The 19,498-nt window shown below is 42.6% G+C and overlaps 1 protein-coding gene across 3 annotated transcripts in view; it reads right to left on the bottom strand.

Moving 5' to 3' along the window:
- The window catches only part of FAM78B (family with sequence similarity 78 member B), a 110,893-nt gene that overhangs the window by 35,718 nt on the left and 55,677 nt on the right, over nucleotides 1-19,498 (bottom strand). The gene's annotated exons all lie outside the window — the stretch shown is intronic.

The raw sequence follows: 19,498 nt of genomic DNA, 5'->3' as shown, positions 1-19,498 counted from the left end.
AAATATATATCTCTCCAGCTTCTCAAAGTGGGGCATGCAGTTTGTGAGAAGTGGCCCAGAACAGACATTCGGCAGAAAGGTGGGAAGAAGACATGGCCAAGTCGTGTCTGCATTCCAGGTGTGGACAATGGTTGTAATCAGCAGGAAAATGATAAAAATGATTTTAAATCCTCATCTCCAAGCAGAGGTTCCAAGTCCCTTCCCTTCCCATTGCTCCCACCAGGAAACAAGAGGCTGACAGGCTGTCTCCTTTTATTTCCTCTTCTCCTGGGTCAAAGGCAGAAGAGAAGAAACACAAACATTACTGCCCTGACATGTTTGGCCCTATATGACCATGGATCCCCATTTTAAAGCCAGGGGCTTGCCTTCTTTTACATAAAATATCTTTCTATTCCTTCTCTCATGTAAAGGCTCTAAGAGACTGAACCCTTGCCAAATTAACTGAGGACAAACTCATGAGAGAAAAGTATTTCAGGGCAATTCTTTGCAGAATAAAAGAATCCTGATCAGCCGAGGCTTCTCCAGGGCCTGTAAATGGCAGACAAGCAGGTCACATGGGAAATCTATTTTTTTTTTTTTTTTTTTTAAAGAAAGCAATAAAATTAGCAGTTGTAGATTGGGCTCTGGTGGTAAGGCAAGCATTGATTTTCTTAGGAAAGATTTGAATTATACCTCGATGTGTCCTGATTGGCTGGGGTGATACAGAATAGGGCTGCTGCAGAGGGACTTGCATAGGCTCAGGATCAATGATGGTGCACAGGGAGAGAGAAGCAGGGGGGGGCATGGGGGACAGGGAAGAGGGGCACACAGGGCTTGCGAATGACTGTGTGTGTGTGGTGTTCTTGAATCTCTGCTTTATTGAGCCAATGGTGCAGCAGGGGAAGGAAGCAGGACGTCGGGATGCAGGGCTGATCCCAAACAGGAAGCACCGAATGCAACCCCAGAGCAGAAGCCATCAGAACAGACAGCACTTAGGAACATGCCCATGCCTATAGCCAAGGGAAAAATGATGGCAAGCGAGGAGCAGGAACAGAAGTGGCAGGAATGACTGGAGGCAAGTGGGCCCTGATGGAGCAGGAGGCTACAGTCTGGAGGAGACAGAAGCAGAAGGCTACCACTCTGATTTGGGACAGCTATAAAGAGAATCTGTGTCCCGTGCTCCATGTAGGGCTCAGTCTCATGCTATGGCGGGGCTCTCCACTGCGAAGTGTGCATGCAATGCTGACACCTGCTCTTTGACAGAGAGCTGCAGTGGACATTTCCCAATCACTATGGACCTAGAACTGCCTGTGGCCAGGCTGCACTGTGTGGTGATGAATCTGTAAATTTGTGCTGTTGTGATCTGTCAGGGCAGATGTTCCTTGACTTCCAACAGTCTGCACTTTTCTTGGAAGACTGATAGTGCAGGAGTGCCCTATAGATGTGGAGACAGAATGTGCCTTAATGTTTCTGCAGTGAATATTCTGACCCTATATGGATGCTCCCATGAATCAAAATGGTCACATATTCTGGACGGAGCCCTGAAAAGATAAGGAAGACATCTGGATGCCAAGTGAGGTTAAGATATGCCGGGAGGGACAAGACAGAACTTCCTTGGTCATGACAGCAATAACAGTGCTAGTAACACTTACTGAGGTTTATACACCTATTGAATGCTGGAGGGTTTACAGCATGCTACATACATTTCTTTGTTTCATCTTCAGAATGACCCTTCTGCCTACTAGATATTATTAGTTTGGTTCTGTCTATAAGAAAACAAGTTTAGGGAGCTGAAGAGACTTGTCTAAGGTGACCAAATCAGCAGGTGGCTGAGCTGACATGTCTGATGCTCAGGACACTTCTGCCTTCATCATTAGACCTGGTCTAATGATGACTCTGTCTGTCCATACCAGTCCTTGCAGAGTCATCACTATCCTTGCAGAAGCGTCTGCTGACATTCCTACCCTCAGAGGCTTGGAAGGTCAGTCCTCAGGGTGGCTGCATTTCCCCCTGTTCCCAAAGGGCTTGCCCATGCCCTGTGTGCTCCCTTCCCTTGAGCATGGCATACTCGACGCAGCAGCCCCACAAGAGCAGCTGGAGTGCAGGTGGCAGCAGAAGAGTGCAAAGCTATCATGGGTGAGAACAGAGGTGTGCTGAACAGTCTGGACAGGTTTAAAGATGGCAGAGGGGAGGGTACAGTGGTTAGTACAGCCAGTGGGCCAGGAAACAGGACAGGAATGCTGATGAGGCTCAAATAGGCCTGGTGCTGCCCGGAGGTTCAGGTGCCTTTGGGAGCATGTGTACTCTTCCTAGCCAATGCTGGGGCATGGGCAGGGGAAGGGAGATTAGGAACTTCATACTGTTTTTAATAGGAGCGTTATGGCCAGCCCCTCCACCTCTGCCCCAGTCATTGTGAGCCCGCAGGAACCCCAGGCCTCCTCAGAGTCCCCTCTCCTCATCCTGCCAAAAAGGGGGCAGGAGGAAAAGGGCAGGGAATTGCTTATGTGATAGACAGTAAGTGCTATACAGACCACCCCTACTCCCAACCCAGGTAGGTCTCTGGGACCTGAGTAGATGAACGATTCAGGAACTGTTCTCTGTGTGTGTTGGGGTGGTGGCGAGTAGGGGGGTAACACTCCAGTGGCACAGAGGAGTAAGGTGCTGGCTCCCAGGATCAGTGACAGATTAAACAGAGAAAATCAAATGCTAAATGCAGGAAGCTGCAGACAGAAATGTAATTCCCCAGCTGGAAATGGCAGCACCTAAAAATACTGAGCTATGGTTCTCACAGGAATGCTCAATGCCTCACATTCAATCTAGAATGGCTTCTGGATTATGGGTTAGAGTAAATAAAAAAGATAATCTAAGCAACGTAACCATAGGTTTTTAGCTTAAGATGACATCTGGTATCAACATATTATCTGTCTCTGAGAAACTCAAATTGCCAGTCGTCCCACGAACCTCTGCTGTTCTCAGCAAATTTTCATCTTGACTTGCTTTGACTGCTGGGGAGAATATAAGTTTGGATTTTAGCTCTCCCTTGGGTCTTGGAGTTCTACTATTACCCAGGAGCTACTGTTGAGGGCAGGCTGGTCACTGGTCAGCACATGGCCTGGCCACTCTGGCATAGCACAGTGAGCTTGGGCTGCCTACATCTGTGGATGGGTAGCTCACTTCACTGGCCAACCCAAACAGCCCCATGCATAGATCACTCTACATCTATCTCTTCTCCAAGAAAAACCACTTTATGTGCACAACCTCTCAATGGTCGGTCAGTGGTAGCATTTTGTTGTTGTTGTTAAGAAGGAAAACTTGCTCCATAATAGATCTCATTCCTGGTTTTGCAAAGTCCTAGCTATGTGACCTAGGGCGAGTCACTTGGCTGCTTTGTGCCTCAGTTTCCTCATCTGTAAGGTAGAACGAGAGTATCTCCAACTGTCCTGACATAGTGAGAGAGGCCTGCCTCAATGTTCTTGTCCTCTCTCCTTACCCAGTTGGTCTTCCTCCCTGAGTACTTACTATGGCAGCTATGCCTGCATCCCACCCTAGGCTGACCTTTGACTCCAGAAACCAGCCTGGAGTCCTATGTTCCAGAGAAGATGAAGAGTTGTCTTCAAAAGAAAAAGAATGGGGCGAGGGGAGAGAGATCATGGTGGACGGGAGGCAAGACTAGATTGCAGCTCTGGACAGAGCAGTGGGCGGCGGCTCACACTGTAAGCTGTAGGTCCAGATTGACTGCAAGAACAAACCAGTAATCCTGAGAGGACCCACAGACCCTCTGAAGGAAGCGGACTGCTCCCGCACGACCCAGGAGACCACCCCCCAAAACTGTGAGTGCCCCACCTGCAGAAGCAGGAAAGGGAGACGCTCCTCTCTTGAACACACACCCCTGCTGGAGAAGCTGAAGGTCTGTTTGTGGGAGAAGTTTCCGACTTTACCTGGAGCTGAGTCAGTCTGGAGAGCTGAGAGAAATACAGGAGTAGAGGAAGCAACAGAAAGGCCCTGGGAGCTCACTAGGTCCCCTAGCAGGCCATTCCTGCCTGGCACCACAGGGATCCAATGGGAGAGGAGCAGTGGGTAAAACTCCACAGGGGGAAGGAATTCTCTAGCTTAACTCTGCAACAACTTGAATAGGGCGAGAAGCCTCCTGGCCAGAACTCGGGGGAGGGTGCAAATCCAGTGTGCAGACTGCACAGGCAGGCGGAAGAACCAAGCCCCTTTTCTTTCGCAGCTGAGAGGCAGATGGCCTGGGGCAGGTTTTCAAGCCCGTATGGCTCTCCAACTGGAAAGGATCTGGGGACTGTTGCGGGGAGCATGGTGGGAGTGAGACCAGCCCTTTGGGGACTGAAACCAGCCCTTCGGGTTGCGTGGGAGCTGGGTAAGGCCTGTAACTGCTGGCTTTCCCCAACTTGCCTGACAACCTATATGACTCTACAGAGGGAGCCATAATCCTCCTAGGTATACAACTCCAGTGACCTGGGAATCTTACCCCCATCCCCAGAGCAGCTGCAGGAAGACCAGCTCAAGGAGAGTCTGAACTCAGACATGCCCAGCCCCACCCCCACCTGATGGTCCTTCCCTACACACCCTGGTAACAGAAGACAAGGGCATATAATCTTGGGAGTTACATGGTCCTGCCCACCACCAGTTCCTCCCCATAATACCACAGCTGATGCTCTCTGGAAAGCATCACGTCCTGGCAGGAGGCCAACCAGCACAAAAATAGAGAATTAAACCACCAAAGCCAAGGACCCTCACAGAGTCCACTGCACCCCCCTGCCACCTCCAACAGAATAGGTATTGGTATCCATGGCTGAGAGACCCACAGACCCACATCACAGGACTCTGTGTAGACAACTCCCAGTACCAACCTGGAGCCAGGTAGACTCGCTGGGTGGCTAGACCCAGAAGAGAGACAACAATCACTGCAGTTTGGGTAACAGGACACCACATCCATAGGAAAAGGGGGAGAGTACTACATCAAGGGAACACACAAGGGACAAAAGAATCTGAACAACGGCCTTCAACCCTAGACCTTCCCTTTGACAAAGACTACCCAAATGAGAAGGAACCATAAAACCAACTCTGGTAATATGACAAAAAAAGGCTCTTCAACAGCCCCACCCCGCTGCCTCCAAAATCACACTAGTTCACCAGCAATTGATCCGAACCAAGAAGAAACCCCTGATTTACCCGAGAAAGAATTCAGAAGGTTAGTTATTAAGCTAATCAGTGAGGGACCAGAGAAAGGTGAAGCCCAGTGCAAGGAAATCCAAAATATGACACAAAAAGTGAAGGGAGAAATATTCAAGGAAATAGACAGCTTAAAGAAAAAACAATAAAAAATTCAAGAAACTTTGGACACACATTCAGAAATGTGAAATGCTCTGGAAAGTCTCAGCAACAGAATTGAACAAGCAGAAAAAAGAAATTCAGAGCTCAAAGACAAAGTCTTTGAATTAACCCAATCCAACAAAGACAAAGAAAAAAGAATAAAATATGAACAAAGCCTCCAAGAAGTCTGGGATTATGTTAAATGACCAAATCTTAGAATAATTGGTGTTCCTGAGGAAGAAGAGAATTCTGAAAGCTTGGAAAACATATTTGGAGGAATAATCAAGGAAAACTTCCCTGGTTTTCCTAGAGTTAAGACCTAGACATCCAAATACAAGAAGCACAAAGAACACCTGGGAAATACATCGCAAAAAGATCTTTGCTTAGACACACTGTCATCAGGTTATCCAAAGTTAAGATGAAGGAAAGAATCTTAAGAGCTGTGCGACAGAAGCATCAGGTAACCTATAAAGGAAAACCTATTGGATTAACAGCAGATTTCTCAGCAGAAACCCTACAAGCTACAAGGGATTGGGGCCCTATCTTTAGCCTCCTCTAACAAAACAATTATCAGCCAAGAATTTTGTATCCGGAGAAACTAAGCACCACATATGAAGGAAAGATACAGTTGTTTTCAGACAAACAAATGATAAGAGAATTCTCCATTAGCAAACCACCACTATAAGAACTGCTAAAAGACGCTCTAAATCTTGAAACAAATTCTGGAAACACATCAAAACAGGACCTCTTTAAGGCATACATCACACAGGACCTATAAAACAAAAATACAAGTTAAAAAGCAAAAACAAACAAACAAAAAAACGAAGTATGCAGGCAACAAAGAGCATGATGAATGCAACTGGTACCTCACAAATCAATACTAACATTGAACATAAATGGTCTAAATGCTCCACTTAAAAGATGCAGAACCCACAGAATGGATAAGAACTCACCAACTAACTATCTGCTGCCTTCAGGAGACTCACCTAGCATATAAAGACTCATGTAAAGTTAAAGTAAAGGGGTGGAAAAAGCCATTTCATGCAAATGGGGTAGCAGCGAGCAGGGGTAGCTGTTCTTATATCAGACAAAACAAACTTTAAAGCAACAGCAGTTAAAACAGACCAAGAGGGACATTATATGATGGTAAAAGGCCTTGTCCAACAGGAAAATATCACAATTCTAAACATATATGTACCTAACACCGAAGCTTGCAAATTTATAAAACAATTACCAATAGACCTAAGAAATGAGACAGACAACAACACAATAACAGTAAGGGACTTGAATATTCCATTGACAGCACTAGACAGGTCATTAAGACAGAAAGTCAACAAAGAAACAATGGATTTAAACCATACCTTGGAACAAATGGACTTAACAGATATACAACAGCCACAGAATACACATTCTATTCAACAGTGTATGGAACTTTCTCCAAGACAGACCACATGATAGGCCATAAAACGAGCCTCAATAAATTTAAGACAACTGAAATGATATCAAGCACTCTCTCAGATCACAGTGGAATAAAACTGGAAATCAACTCCAAAAGGAACTTTCAAAACCATGCAAATACATGGAAATTAAATAACCTGGTCCTGAATGAGCACTGAGTCAAAAACAAAATCAAGATGGAAATTTAAAAATTCTTTGAGGAGGCGGTTCCAAGATGGCCAAATAGGGACAGCTCCAGTCTACAGCTCCCAGCGTGAGCAATGCAGAAGACGGATGATTTCTGCATTTCCAACTGAGGTACCGGGTTCATCTCACTGGGGATTGTCGGACAGTGGGTGTAGTGCACCTAGCATGAGCTGAAGCAGGACAAGGCATTGCCTCACCCAGGAAGCGCAAGGGGTCAGGGATTTCCCTTTCCTAGCCAAGGAAAGGGGTGACAGATGGCACCTGGAAAATCGGGTCACTCCCACCCTAATACTGAACTTTTCCAATGGTCTTAGCAAACAGCACACCAGGAGATGATATCCCGTGCCTGGCTCAGAGGGCCCTATGACCACGGAGCCTCGCTGATTGCTAGCAGAGCAGTCTGAGATCAAACTGCAAGGTGGCAGTGAGGCTGGGGGAGGGGCGCGTGCCATTGCTGAGGCTTGAGCAGATAAACAAAGCAGCTGGAAAGCTCGAACTGGGTGGAGCCCACCGCAGCTCAAGGAGGCCTGCCTGCCTTTATAGACTCCACCTCTGGGGGCAGGGCATAGCCAAACAAAAGGCAGCAGAAACCTCTGCAGACTTAAATGTCCCTGTCTGACAGGTTGGAAGACAGTAGTGGTTCTCCCAGCAAGCAGCTTGAGATCTAAGAATGGACAGACTGCCTCCTCAAGTGGGTCCCTGACCCCCGAGTAGCCTAACTGGGAGGCACACCCCAGTAGGGGCAGACTTACACCTCACATGGCCAGGTACCACTCTGAGACAAAACTTTCAGAGGAACGATTAGGCAGCAACATTTGCTGTTCACCAATATCTGCTGTTCTGCGGCCTCCGCTGCTGATACCCAGGCATAGAGGGTCTGGAGTAGGCCTCTGGCAAACTCTAACACACCTGCAGATGAGGGTCCTGACTGTTAGAAGGAAAACTAACAAACAGAAAGGACATCCACACCAAAACCCCATCTGTACGTCACCATCATCAAAGACCAAAGGTAGATAAAACCACAAAGATGGGGAAAAAACAGAGCAGAAAAACTGAAAATTCTAAAAATCAGAGCGCCTCTCCTCTACCAAAGGAACGCAGCTCCTCACCAGCAATGGAACAAAGCAGGACGGAGAATGACTTTGAGGAGTTGGGAGAAGAAGGCTTCAAACAATCAAACTTCTCCGAGCTAAAGGAGGAAGTTCGAACCCATGGCAAAGAAGTTAAAAACCTTGAAAAAAGATTAGACGAATGGCTAACTAGAATAACCAATGCAGAGAAGTCCTTAAAGGACCTGATGGAGCTGAAAACCATAGCACGAGAACTACGTGACGAATGCACAAGCTTTAGTAGCCGATTCGATCAACTGGAAGAAAGGGTATCAGTGACAGAAGATCAAATGAGTGAAATGAAGTGAGAAGGGAAGTTTAGAGAAAAAAAGAATAAAAAGAAATGAACAAAGCCTCCAAGAAATATGGGACTATGTGAAAAGACGAAATCTACATCTGACTGGTGTACCCGAAAGTGATGGGGAGAATGGAACCAAGTTGGAAAACACTCTGCAGGATATTATCCAGGAGACCTTCCCCAATCTAGTAAGGCAGGCCAACATTCAAATTCAGGAAATACAGAGAACGCCACAAAGATACTCCTCGAGAAGAGCAACTCCAAGACACATAATTGTCAGATTCACCAAAGTTGAAATGAAGGAAAAAATGTTAAGGGCAGCCAGAGAGAAAAGGTCAGGTTACCCACAGAGGGAAGCCCATCAGACTAACAGCTGATCTCTCAGCAGAAACTCTACAAGCCAGAAAAGAGTTGGGGCCAAAATTCAACATTCTTAAGGAAAAGAATTTTCAACCTAGAATTGCATATCCAGCCAAACTAAGCTTCATAACTGAAGGAGAAAAAAAATACTTTACAGACAAGCAAATGCTGAGAGATTTTGTCACCATCAGGCCTGCCCTAAAAGAGCTCCTGAAGGAAGCACTAAACATGGAAAGGAACAACTGGTACCAGCCACTGCAAAAACATGCCAAATTGTAAAGACCATCGAGGCTAGGAAGAAACTGCATCAACTAATGAGCAAAATAACCAGCTAACATCATAATGACAGGATCAAATTCACACATAACAATATTAACCTTAAATGTAAATGGGCTAAATGCTCCAATTAAAAGACACAGACTGGCAAATTGGATAAAGAGTCAAGACCCATCAGTGTGCTGTATTCAGGAAACCCATCTCATGTGCAGAGACACACACAGGCTCAAAATAAAGGGATGGAAGAAGATCTACCAAGCAAATGGAAAAAAAAAAGGCAGGGGTTGCAATTGTAGTCTCTGATAAAACAGACTTTAAACCAACAAAGATCAAAAGACACAAAGAAGGGCATTACATAATGGTAAAGGGATCAATTCAACAAGAAAAGCTAACTATCCTGAATAGATATGCACCCAATACAGGAGCACCCAGATTCATAAAGCAAGTCCTTAGAAACCTACAAAGAGACTTAGACTCCCACACAATAATAATGGGAGACTTTAAAACCCCACTGTCAACATTAGACAGATCAATGAGACAGAAAGTTAACAAGGATATCCAGGAATTGAACTCAGCTCTGCACCAAGCGGACCTAATAGACATCTACAGAACTCTCCACCCCACATCAACAGAATATACATTCTTTTCAGCACCACACCACACCTATTCCAAAATCGACCACATAGTTGGAAGTAAAGCAATCCTCAGCAAATATAAAACAGAAATTATAACAGCCTCTTAGACCACAGTGCAATCAAACTAGAACTCAGGATCAAGAAACTCACTCTAAACTGCTCAACTACATGGAAACTGAACAACCTGCTCCTGAATGACTACTGGGTACATAATGAAATGAAGGCAGAAATAAAGATGTTCTTTCAAACCAACGAGAACAAAGACACAATGTACCAGAATCTCTAGGACACATTTAAAGCAGTGTGTAGAGGGAAATTTATAGCACTAAATGCCCACAAGAGAAAGCAGGAAAGATCTAAAATTGACACCGTAACATCACAATTAAAAGAACTAGAGAAGCAAGGGCAAACACATTCAAAAGCTAGCAGAAGGCAAGAAATAACAAAGATCAGAGCAGAACTGAAGGAGACAGCGACACAAAACATCCTTCAAAAAAATCAATGAATCCAGGAGCTGGTTTTTTGAAAAGATCAACAAAATTGATAGACTGCTAGCAAGAATAATAAAGAAGAGACAAGAATCAAATAGACACAATAAAAAATGATAAAGGGGATATCACCACCGATCCCACAGAAATACAAACTACCATCACAGAATACTATAAACACCTCTACGCAAATAAACTAGAAAATCTGGAAGAAATGGATAAATTCCTGTACACATACACCCTCTCAAGACTGAACCAGGAAGAAGTTAAATCTCTGAATAGACCAATAACAGGCTCTGAAATTGAGGCAATAATTAATAGCTTAGAAACCAAAAAAAGTCCAGGACCAGATGGATTCACAGACAAATTCTACCAGAGGTACAAGGAGGAGCTGGTACCATTCCTTCTGAAACTTTTCCAATCAACAGAAAACAAGGGAATCCTCCCTAACTCATTTTATGAGGCCAGCATCATCCTGATACCAAACCTGGCAGAGACACAACAAGAAAAGAGAATTGTAGACCAATATCCCTGACGAACACTGATGCAAAAATCCTCAATAAAATACTGGCAAACCAAATCTGGCAACACATCCAAAAGCTTATTCACCATGATCAAGTGGGCTTCATCCCTGGGATGCAAGGCTGGTTCAACATATGCAAATCAATAAATGTAATCCAGCATATAAACAGAACCAATGACAAAAACCACATGATTATCTCAATAGATGCAGAAAAGGCATTTGACAAAATTCAACAGCCCTTCATGCTGAAAACTCTCAATAAATTAGGTATTGATGGGATGTATCTCAAAATAATAAGAGCTATTTATGACAAACCCACAGCCAATATCATACTGAATGGGCAAAAACTAGAAGCATTCCCTTTGAAAACTGGCACAAGACAGGGATGCCGTCTCTCACCACTCCTATTCGACACAGTGTTGGAAGTTCTGGCCAGGGCAATCAGGCAGGAGAAGGAAATAAAGGGTATTCAATTAGGAAAAGAGGAAGTCAAACTGTCCCTGTTTGCAGATGACATGATTGTATATCTAAAATACCCCATCATCTCAGCCCAAAATCTCCTTAAGCTGATAGGCAACTTCAGCAAAGTCTCAGGATACAAAATCAATGTGCAAAAATCACAAGCATTCTTATACACCAATAACAGACAAACAGAGAGCCAAATCATGAGTGAACTCCCATTCACAATTGCTTCAAAGAGAATAAAATACCTAGGAATCCAACTTACAAGGGATGTGAAGGACCTCTTCAAGGAGAACTACAAACCACACTGCTCAATGAAATAAAAGAGGATACAAACAAATGGAAGAATGTTCCATGCTCATGGGTAGGAAGAATCCATATCATGAAAATGGCCATACTGCCCAAGGTAATTTATAGATTTAATGCCATCCCCATGAGCTACCAATGACTTTCTTCACAGAACTGGAAAAACTACTTTAAAGTTCATATGGAACCAAAAAAGAGCCCGCATTGCCAAGTCAATCCTAAGCCAAAAGAACAAAGCTGGAGGCATCACACTACCTGACTTCAAACTATACTACAAGGCTACAGTAACCAAAACAGCATGGTACTGGTACCTAAACAGAGATATAGACCAATGGAACAGAACAGAGCCCTCAGAAATAATGCCACACATCTACAACTATTTCATCTCTGACAAACCTGAGAAAAGCAAGCAATGAGGAAAGGATTCCCTATTTAATAAATGGTGCTGGGAAAACTGGCTAGCCATATGTAGAAAGCTGAAACTGGATGCCTTCCTTACGCCTTATACAAAAATTAATTCAAGATGGATTAAAGACTTAAATGTTAGACCTAAAGTCATAAAAACCCTAGAAGAAAACTTAGGCAATACCATTCAGGATATAGGCATGGGCAAGGACTTCATGACTAAAACACCAAAAGCAATGGCAACAAAAGCCTAAATTGACAAATGGGATCTAATTAAACTAAAGAGCTTCTGCACAGCAAAAGAAACTACCATCAGAGTGAACAGGTAACCTACAGAATGGGAGAAAATTTTTGCAATCTACTCATCTGACAAAGGGCTAATATCCAGAATCTACAAAGAACTCAAAGAAATTTACAAGAAAAAAACAAAGAACCCCATCAACAAGTAGGCGAAGGAGATGAACAGACACTTCTCAAAAGAAGACATTTATACAGCCAACAGACACATGAAAAAATGCTCATCATCACTGGCCATCAGAGAAATGCAAATCAAAGCCACAATGAGATACTATCTCACACCAGTTAGAATGGCTATCATTAAAAAGTCAGGAAACAACAGGTGCTGGAGAGGATGTGAAGGAACAGGAACACTTTTACACTGTTGGTGGGACTGTAAACTAGCTCAACCATTGTGGAAGTCAGTGTGGCAATTCCTCAGGGATCTAGAACTAGAAATACCATTTGACCCAGCCATCCCATTATTGGCTATATACCCAAAGGATTATAAATAATGCTGCTATAAAGACACATGCACACGTATGTTTACTGCGGGACTATTCACAATAGCAAAGACTTGGAACCAAGCAAAATGTCCAACAACGATAGACTGGATTAAGAAAATGTGGCACATATACACCATGGAATACTATGCAGCCATAAAAAATGATGAGTTCATATCCTTTGTAGGGACATGGATGAAGCTGGAAACCATCATTCTCAGCAATCTATCGCAAGGACAAAAAACCAAACACCACACGTTCTCACTCATAGGTGGGAATTGAACAATGAGAACACCTGGTCACAGGAAGGGGAACATCGCACACTGGGGCCTGTTGTGGAGGTGGGGTGGCGGGAGGGATAGCATTAGGAGATATACCTAATGTAAATGATGAGTTAATGGGTGCAGCACACCAACATGGCACATGTATACATATGTAACAAACCTGCTCGTTGTGCACATGTACCGTAAAACTTAAATAAAAAAAAAAAAGAAAATGTAGTAAATATATACCATGGAATACTATACAGTACAAAAAAGAATGAAATCATATCCATTGCAGCAAGACAGATGCAGCTGGAGGTCACTGTCATATAGTGACCATTTAAGTGAATTTAAGAGCATTTACGTGAATTAACACAGGAACAGAAAACCAAATACTGCACGTTCTCACTGCTAAGTGGGAGCTAAACACTGGGTACTCATGGACAAAAAGATGGCAACATCAGATACTGGGGACTACTTGGAGGGGGAGGGAGGGAGGGAAGCAAGATTTGAAAAACTAACAATTGGGTATTATGCTCACCACCTGGGTGATGGGATCATACCCAAAACCTCTGCATCACACAATATACCCATGTAACAAACTTGCACATGTACCCCCTGAATCTAAAATAAAAGTTGAAGTTATATCAAAAAAACTTTCATCAATAAAAACAAATACAAAAGTTAAAAAAAAAAATCTTTGAACTGAAGAACAATAATGACACATCCTACCGAAATCTCTGGGATACCACAAAGACAGTCTAAGAGGAAAGTTCATAGCCCTAAATGCCTACATCAAAAAGACTGAAAGAGCACAAACTGACACTCTAAGGTCACACCTCAAGGAACTACAGAAACAAGAACAAACCAAACCCAAACCCAGCAGAAGAAAGAAAATAACCAAGATCAGAGCAGAACTAAATGAAATTGAAACAAATAAAAAATACAATAGATAAATGAAACGAAAAGCTGGTTCTTTGAAAAGATAAATAAAATTGATAGACCACTGGCAAGATTAACCAAGAAGAGAAGAGAGAAAATCCAAATAACCTCACTAAGAAACAAAACAGGAGATATTACAACTGACACCACTGAAATACAAAAGATTATTCAGGGCTATTATGAATACCTTTGTGCACATAAACTAGAAAATGTAGAAGAGATAGAAAAATTCTTGAAAAATACAACCCTCGTAGCTTAAATCAGGAAGAATTAGATACCCTGAACAGACCAATAACAAGCAGATTGAAATGGTAATTTAAAAATTACCAACAAAAAAAGTCCAGGACCAGACAAATTAATATAAGAATTCTATCAGACATTCAAAGAAGTATTGGTACCAGTCCTTTTCATACTATTCCACAAGATAGAGAAGGAACCTTCCCTAATTCATTCTATGAAGCCAGTATCACTCTAATACCAAAACCAGAAAAGGACTTAACCAAAAAAGAAAACTACAGACCGATATCCTTGGTGAACATAGACGCTAAAATACTTGCTAACTGAATCCAACAACATATCAAAAAGATAATCCACGATGATCAAGTTGGTTTCATACCACAGACGCAGGGATGGCTTAACATATGTAAGACAATAAATGTGATACACCACATAAACATAATTAAAAACAAAAATCACACGATCATTTCAATAGATGCAGAAAAAGCATTTGACAAAATCCAGCATCACTTTATGATTAAAACTCTCAGCAAAATAGGCATACAAGGGACATACCTTAATGAAATAAAAACCATCTATGACAAACCCACAGCCAACATAATACTAAATGGGGAAAGGTCGAAAGCATTCCCTCTGAGAACTGGAACAAGACAAGGATGGCCACCCTCACCACTCCTCTTCAACATAGTACTGGAAGTCCTAGTCAGAGCAATCAGACAAGAGAAAGAAATAAAGGGCATCCAAATCGGTAAAGAGGAAGTCAAACTGTCACTGTTTGCTTACAATATGATTGTTTACCTTGAAAACCCGAAGGACTCCTCCAGAAAGCTCCTAGAACTGATAAAAGAATTCAGCAAAGTTTCCAGATACAAGATTAATGTACGCAAATCAGTAGCTCTTCTATACACCAACACCAACCAAGCGAAGAATCAAATCAAGAACTCAACCCCTTTTACAATAGCTACAAAAATAAATAAATAAATAAAAAATAAATATAATACTTAGGAATACACCTAATCAAGGAGTCAAAAGACCTCCTCGAGGAAAACTACAAAACACTGCTGAAAGAGATCATAGACGACATGAATAAATGGAAACACATCCCATGCTTATGGATGGGTAGAATCAATATTGTGAAAATGACCATACTGCCAAAAGCAATCTACAAATTCAATGCAATTCCCATCAAAATACCACCATCATTCTTCACAGAGCTAGAAAAAACAATCCTAAAATTCATATGGAAACAAAAAAGAGCATGCATAGCCAAAGCAAGACTAAGCAAAAAGAACAAATCTGGAGGCATCACACTACCTGATTTCAAACTGTACTATAAGGCTATAGTCACCAAAACAGCATGGTACTGGTACAAAAATAGGCACATAGACCAATGGAACAGAACAGAGAACTCAGAAATAAACCCAAATACTTACAGCCAACTGATCTTTGACAAAGCAAATAAAAACATCCAGTGGGGGAAAGGACACCCTTTTCAACAAATGGTGCTGAGATAATTGGCTAGCCACATGTAGAATGAAACTGGATCCTTATTTCTCACCTTACACAAAAATCAACTCAAGATGAATTAAGGACCTAAACCTAAGACCCAAAACTATAAAAATTCTAGGAGATAACACTGGAAAAACCCTTCTAGACATTGGCTTAGGCAAGGATTTCATGACCAAGAACCCAAAAGCAAATGCGATAAAAACAAAGATAAATAGCTGAGACCTAATTAAACTAAAGAGCTTTTGCACAGCAAAAAGAACAGTCAGCAGAGTAAACAGACAACCCACAGAGTGGAGAAAATCTTTACAACCTATACATCTGACAAAGGACTAATATCCAGAATCTATAATGAACTCAAACAAATCAGTAAGAAAAAAACAAACAATCCAATCAAAAAGTGGGCTAAGGACATGAATAGAAAATTCTCAGAAGAGGATACACAAATGGCCAACAAACATATGAAAAAATGCTCAACATCACTAATGATCAGGGAAATGCAAATCAAAACCACAATGCGGTATCACCTCACTCTTGCAAGAATGGCCATAATTGAAAAATCAAAAAATAGTAGATGGTGGTGCGGATGTGGTAAACAGAGAACACTTCTACACTGCTGTTGGGAATGTAAACTAGTACAGCCAGCTATGGAAAACAGTGTGGAGATTCCTTAAAGAATTAAAAGTAGAACTACCATTTGATCCACCAGTCACACTACTGAGTATCTACCCAGAGCCAAAGAGTCATTATTTGAAAAATACACTTGTACATGCATGTTTATAGCAGCACAATTCACAATTGCAAAATCGTGGAACCAACCCAAATGCCCATCAATCAACGAGTGGATAAAGAAACTGTGATATATATATATATATAATCTCAATATATATATGATGGAATACTATGCAGACATAAAAAGGAATGAATTAACAGCATTTGCAGTGACTTGGATGAGATTGGAGACTGTTATTCTAAGTAAAGTAACTCAGGAATGGAAAACCAAACATCGTATGTTCTCACTGGTATGTGGGAGCTAAGCTATGAGGACACAAAGGCATAAGAATGATGCAATGGACTTTGGGGACTTGGGGGGAAGTAGAGGAGAGAGGGATAGAAGACTATAAATATGGTGCAGTGAATACTGCTCGGGTGATGGGGCACCAAAATCTCACAAATCACCACTTAAGAGCTTACTCATGTAACCCAATACCACCCCAATAACTTAAGGAAAAAAATATTAAAAAGAAGAAAGAGAATGGGGATTTATCACTGGCCCTGATCCTGCTATTCCCTGGGTATCATGAAATCCCAACCTCAGATCCTCCCCCTGCAGAGCTGGGCATCTTTGAGGAGTCAGGCAGTAAGAGATAGCAAGTGAGCATTCACTTCTGCCGTTTTGGACATTACTCATTATTATTATTATTATTTTTCCCTGTGGCTGAGGCCAACACAAGTGGTAAGCAATCAGTGTCTTTTTCTCCCATGTGGTAGTGCCCAAAGCCAGCTGAGAGTTAACTTCACCACTGCTTTCTTGCTTGCCTGTCATGGAAACAAGTGACTGCATCACCTGTGCACACTGGCTAGTGGCTTGGTGGGCAACAGTGACTTAAGATGGTATCCAGCTTTGAATGGAGCCACACATGGTGACCTGAGGAGTCTCTGCTTTTAGAGAGTAGAGCCTATGCCCCCAACTATTAGAGGCTCAGCTTATGATACTTTCCCAGAGCATCTGGCAGAGCTCTGTGCAACTGAGCACATTTAGACCTGTGAGAAGTGAGGCAGAAGGTATAATGAGATAAAAAGGTATTAGGATAGGCTGTGAATTAAGAAGTTGCAAGTGTGAGCATATATTGGCACTATATAATCAAGCTTTGGAAAGTCTGTGCCCCTATAAATGTATATAGAAATGACAGAAACCTGAAATGTCCCTGCTGGGCAAATATGAAGGAGGACACAGGAGTTGGGGTGAATAAAATGACCAATATGAACTACCATCTCGGATAACCCAGCTCGGAGGGTGGAAGGTGTAAGGTCTCTGTGTGAAGATAAGCTGACGGGGCCACTGTAGATAGGTGTCTCCTGACCATCCCAGAAATACTAGCACAGACTTGGCCCTTCTCTTTCATATCTCCTCTGGGTCAAGCAACCATGAGGTCCAGGTGGCTAGGATGTGTCCAAGGATCAGTGCTGCTTTCTGCATCAAGGACACTCCAAATGGATGAAGTTGTCAGAAATAGGAACTCTCCAGGACTGATGGGCAGGGATAGGAAGGGTAAGGTCATATTGAATTTCATATTTGCTCTCTGCACTCCCACCAATGGGCCTCTGCTTTCAGAGCTGGGTTATCAAGTTGAGAGGCCTAATACACAAGTGTAGAGAACAAGTTAGAAATCTCAGATAAGTCCAGGACTACCTGTTACAGAGGCTGGAGCAGCTGTCTACAGCAGTAATACATTGACTATGGTTCACAGACAGTGTCCTTGCTGTGCCTATAGTCTATTTTGGAAATATAAAAAGTCTTTTGCTTTAGTTACGAGTAACTGGGAATATCACTTCCTTTTGGTCACCTGAAGTGGGGGAAAAGTCAAACCCCCAAGGTCAAAGTCTACATCTTTATAACAGAAAACTGTCAAGTGGTAAGTGGACTGGGATGCCCTCTGCATGGGGGGTTTTTCAGGGGATCCAATGAATGCAGGTCATCGAAGTTCACAGCATAGTTCTTGGCACATAATAAGCATGCGGCAAATGTGCATTATTATCTAATTTCCTCTAACATTTAAAAAACTAGCCATAGAGCAGCATCCAGAGGCTATACTTCATTGCCTGTTCCATTCTTATTGCTCTCTGGCTAAATTTCCATCCAGGTCATAGAGATTTTGCCTAAGAGAATATAAGTTGAGTTCAGTTAAGTTGCGTGATCTAGGCTCTCAAAGTCACATTTTCTTTATTATAACATCAGAAGACATGACTCAGTGCTGTGGCCTTCCCTGGCTATAATTCTGTAGTTTTATCTCCAGAAGCAGCCTGGCCTCTCTGGCATCACTGCCCCTGCCTAAATTCTTGGGGTATATCTGTCCACTGCTCTGCAATTCTCTTTCAGCTCAGTCATTCCCATCTTCAAAACAGATTTACCAGGGATTAGCCTTCTTACTTATTTACCATATTTCTATTATAATTGTGCTCACAACCCTGGTCCTTGGATTGACAGACACAAAACATTAAGGATGACGAAAATAAAGGTGTGAGCCCAAAGCAAAGCAGAATTTTATGAAGCCCAGCCGATTTCATTTCTTGTGATCTTCACCTCAATTCACCCTGTTTATTAAAAAGTACTAATCAGGTTTTTTAGGTCAACAGTCTGAATTAGTCTAGGAGTGAAGTCTCTGGAGTTTGAAAGGGCACCTTCCCAAAGAATCTGCCTCCAAATGCTGCAAGACCAAGTGCTCTCATGGGTCGGCCTCGGGGAAGGCCTTGAAAAAAAGATACTAATTCTTGGATTCTAATGATGACAAAAGGAATACACACTAACGTTCCACTCCAGCTGCTCCTTTCTGAGGATGCCCTATTATTCAAGGAGTGGCTGGAATATGCTGGTGCTCCATCACTCCATAAGGCAGGCATTATCCACACCCCGGCTCTCAAACCAATAACGGATGGAGATATGGCAGCAAGGCTATGGTCCACCTAGGATTCTGTGAGCACTTCCTACATGCCAGGCCCTGTGTAAATACTATGTAGTCAACTTGTCTTCCCAACAATCCTATGAGGTACATACTAGCATTACTCCCATTTTACAGATGTGGAAACTGAGGCCCAGAGAGGTTATATAATTTGCCATAGTCATATCACTAATAATTGCCAGAGTTGAGAAATACACTCATGTCTATATTATTGGGAAATCCAATTAAAGTGCATTGTTCAATTAGCTTAGATGAGAGCTTTTAAAAAATCT

This window comes from Nomascus leucogenys, chromosome 12 (genome assembly GCF_006542625.1).
Source record: "Nomascus leucogenys isolate Asia chromosome 12, Asia_NLE_v1, whole genome shotgun sequence".
Taxonomy (NCBI): Eukaryota; Metazoa; Chordata; class Mammalia; order Primates; family Hylobatidae; genus Nomascus; species Nomascus leucogenys.
This window is presented reverse-complemented; position numbering and strand designations above follow the sequence as displayed.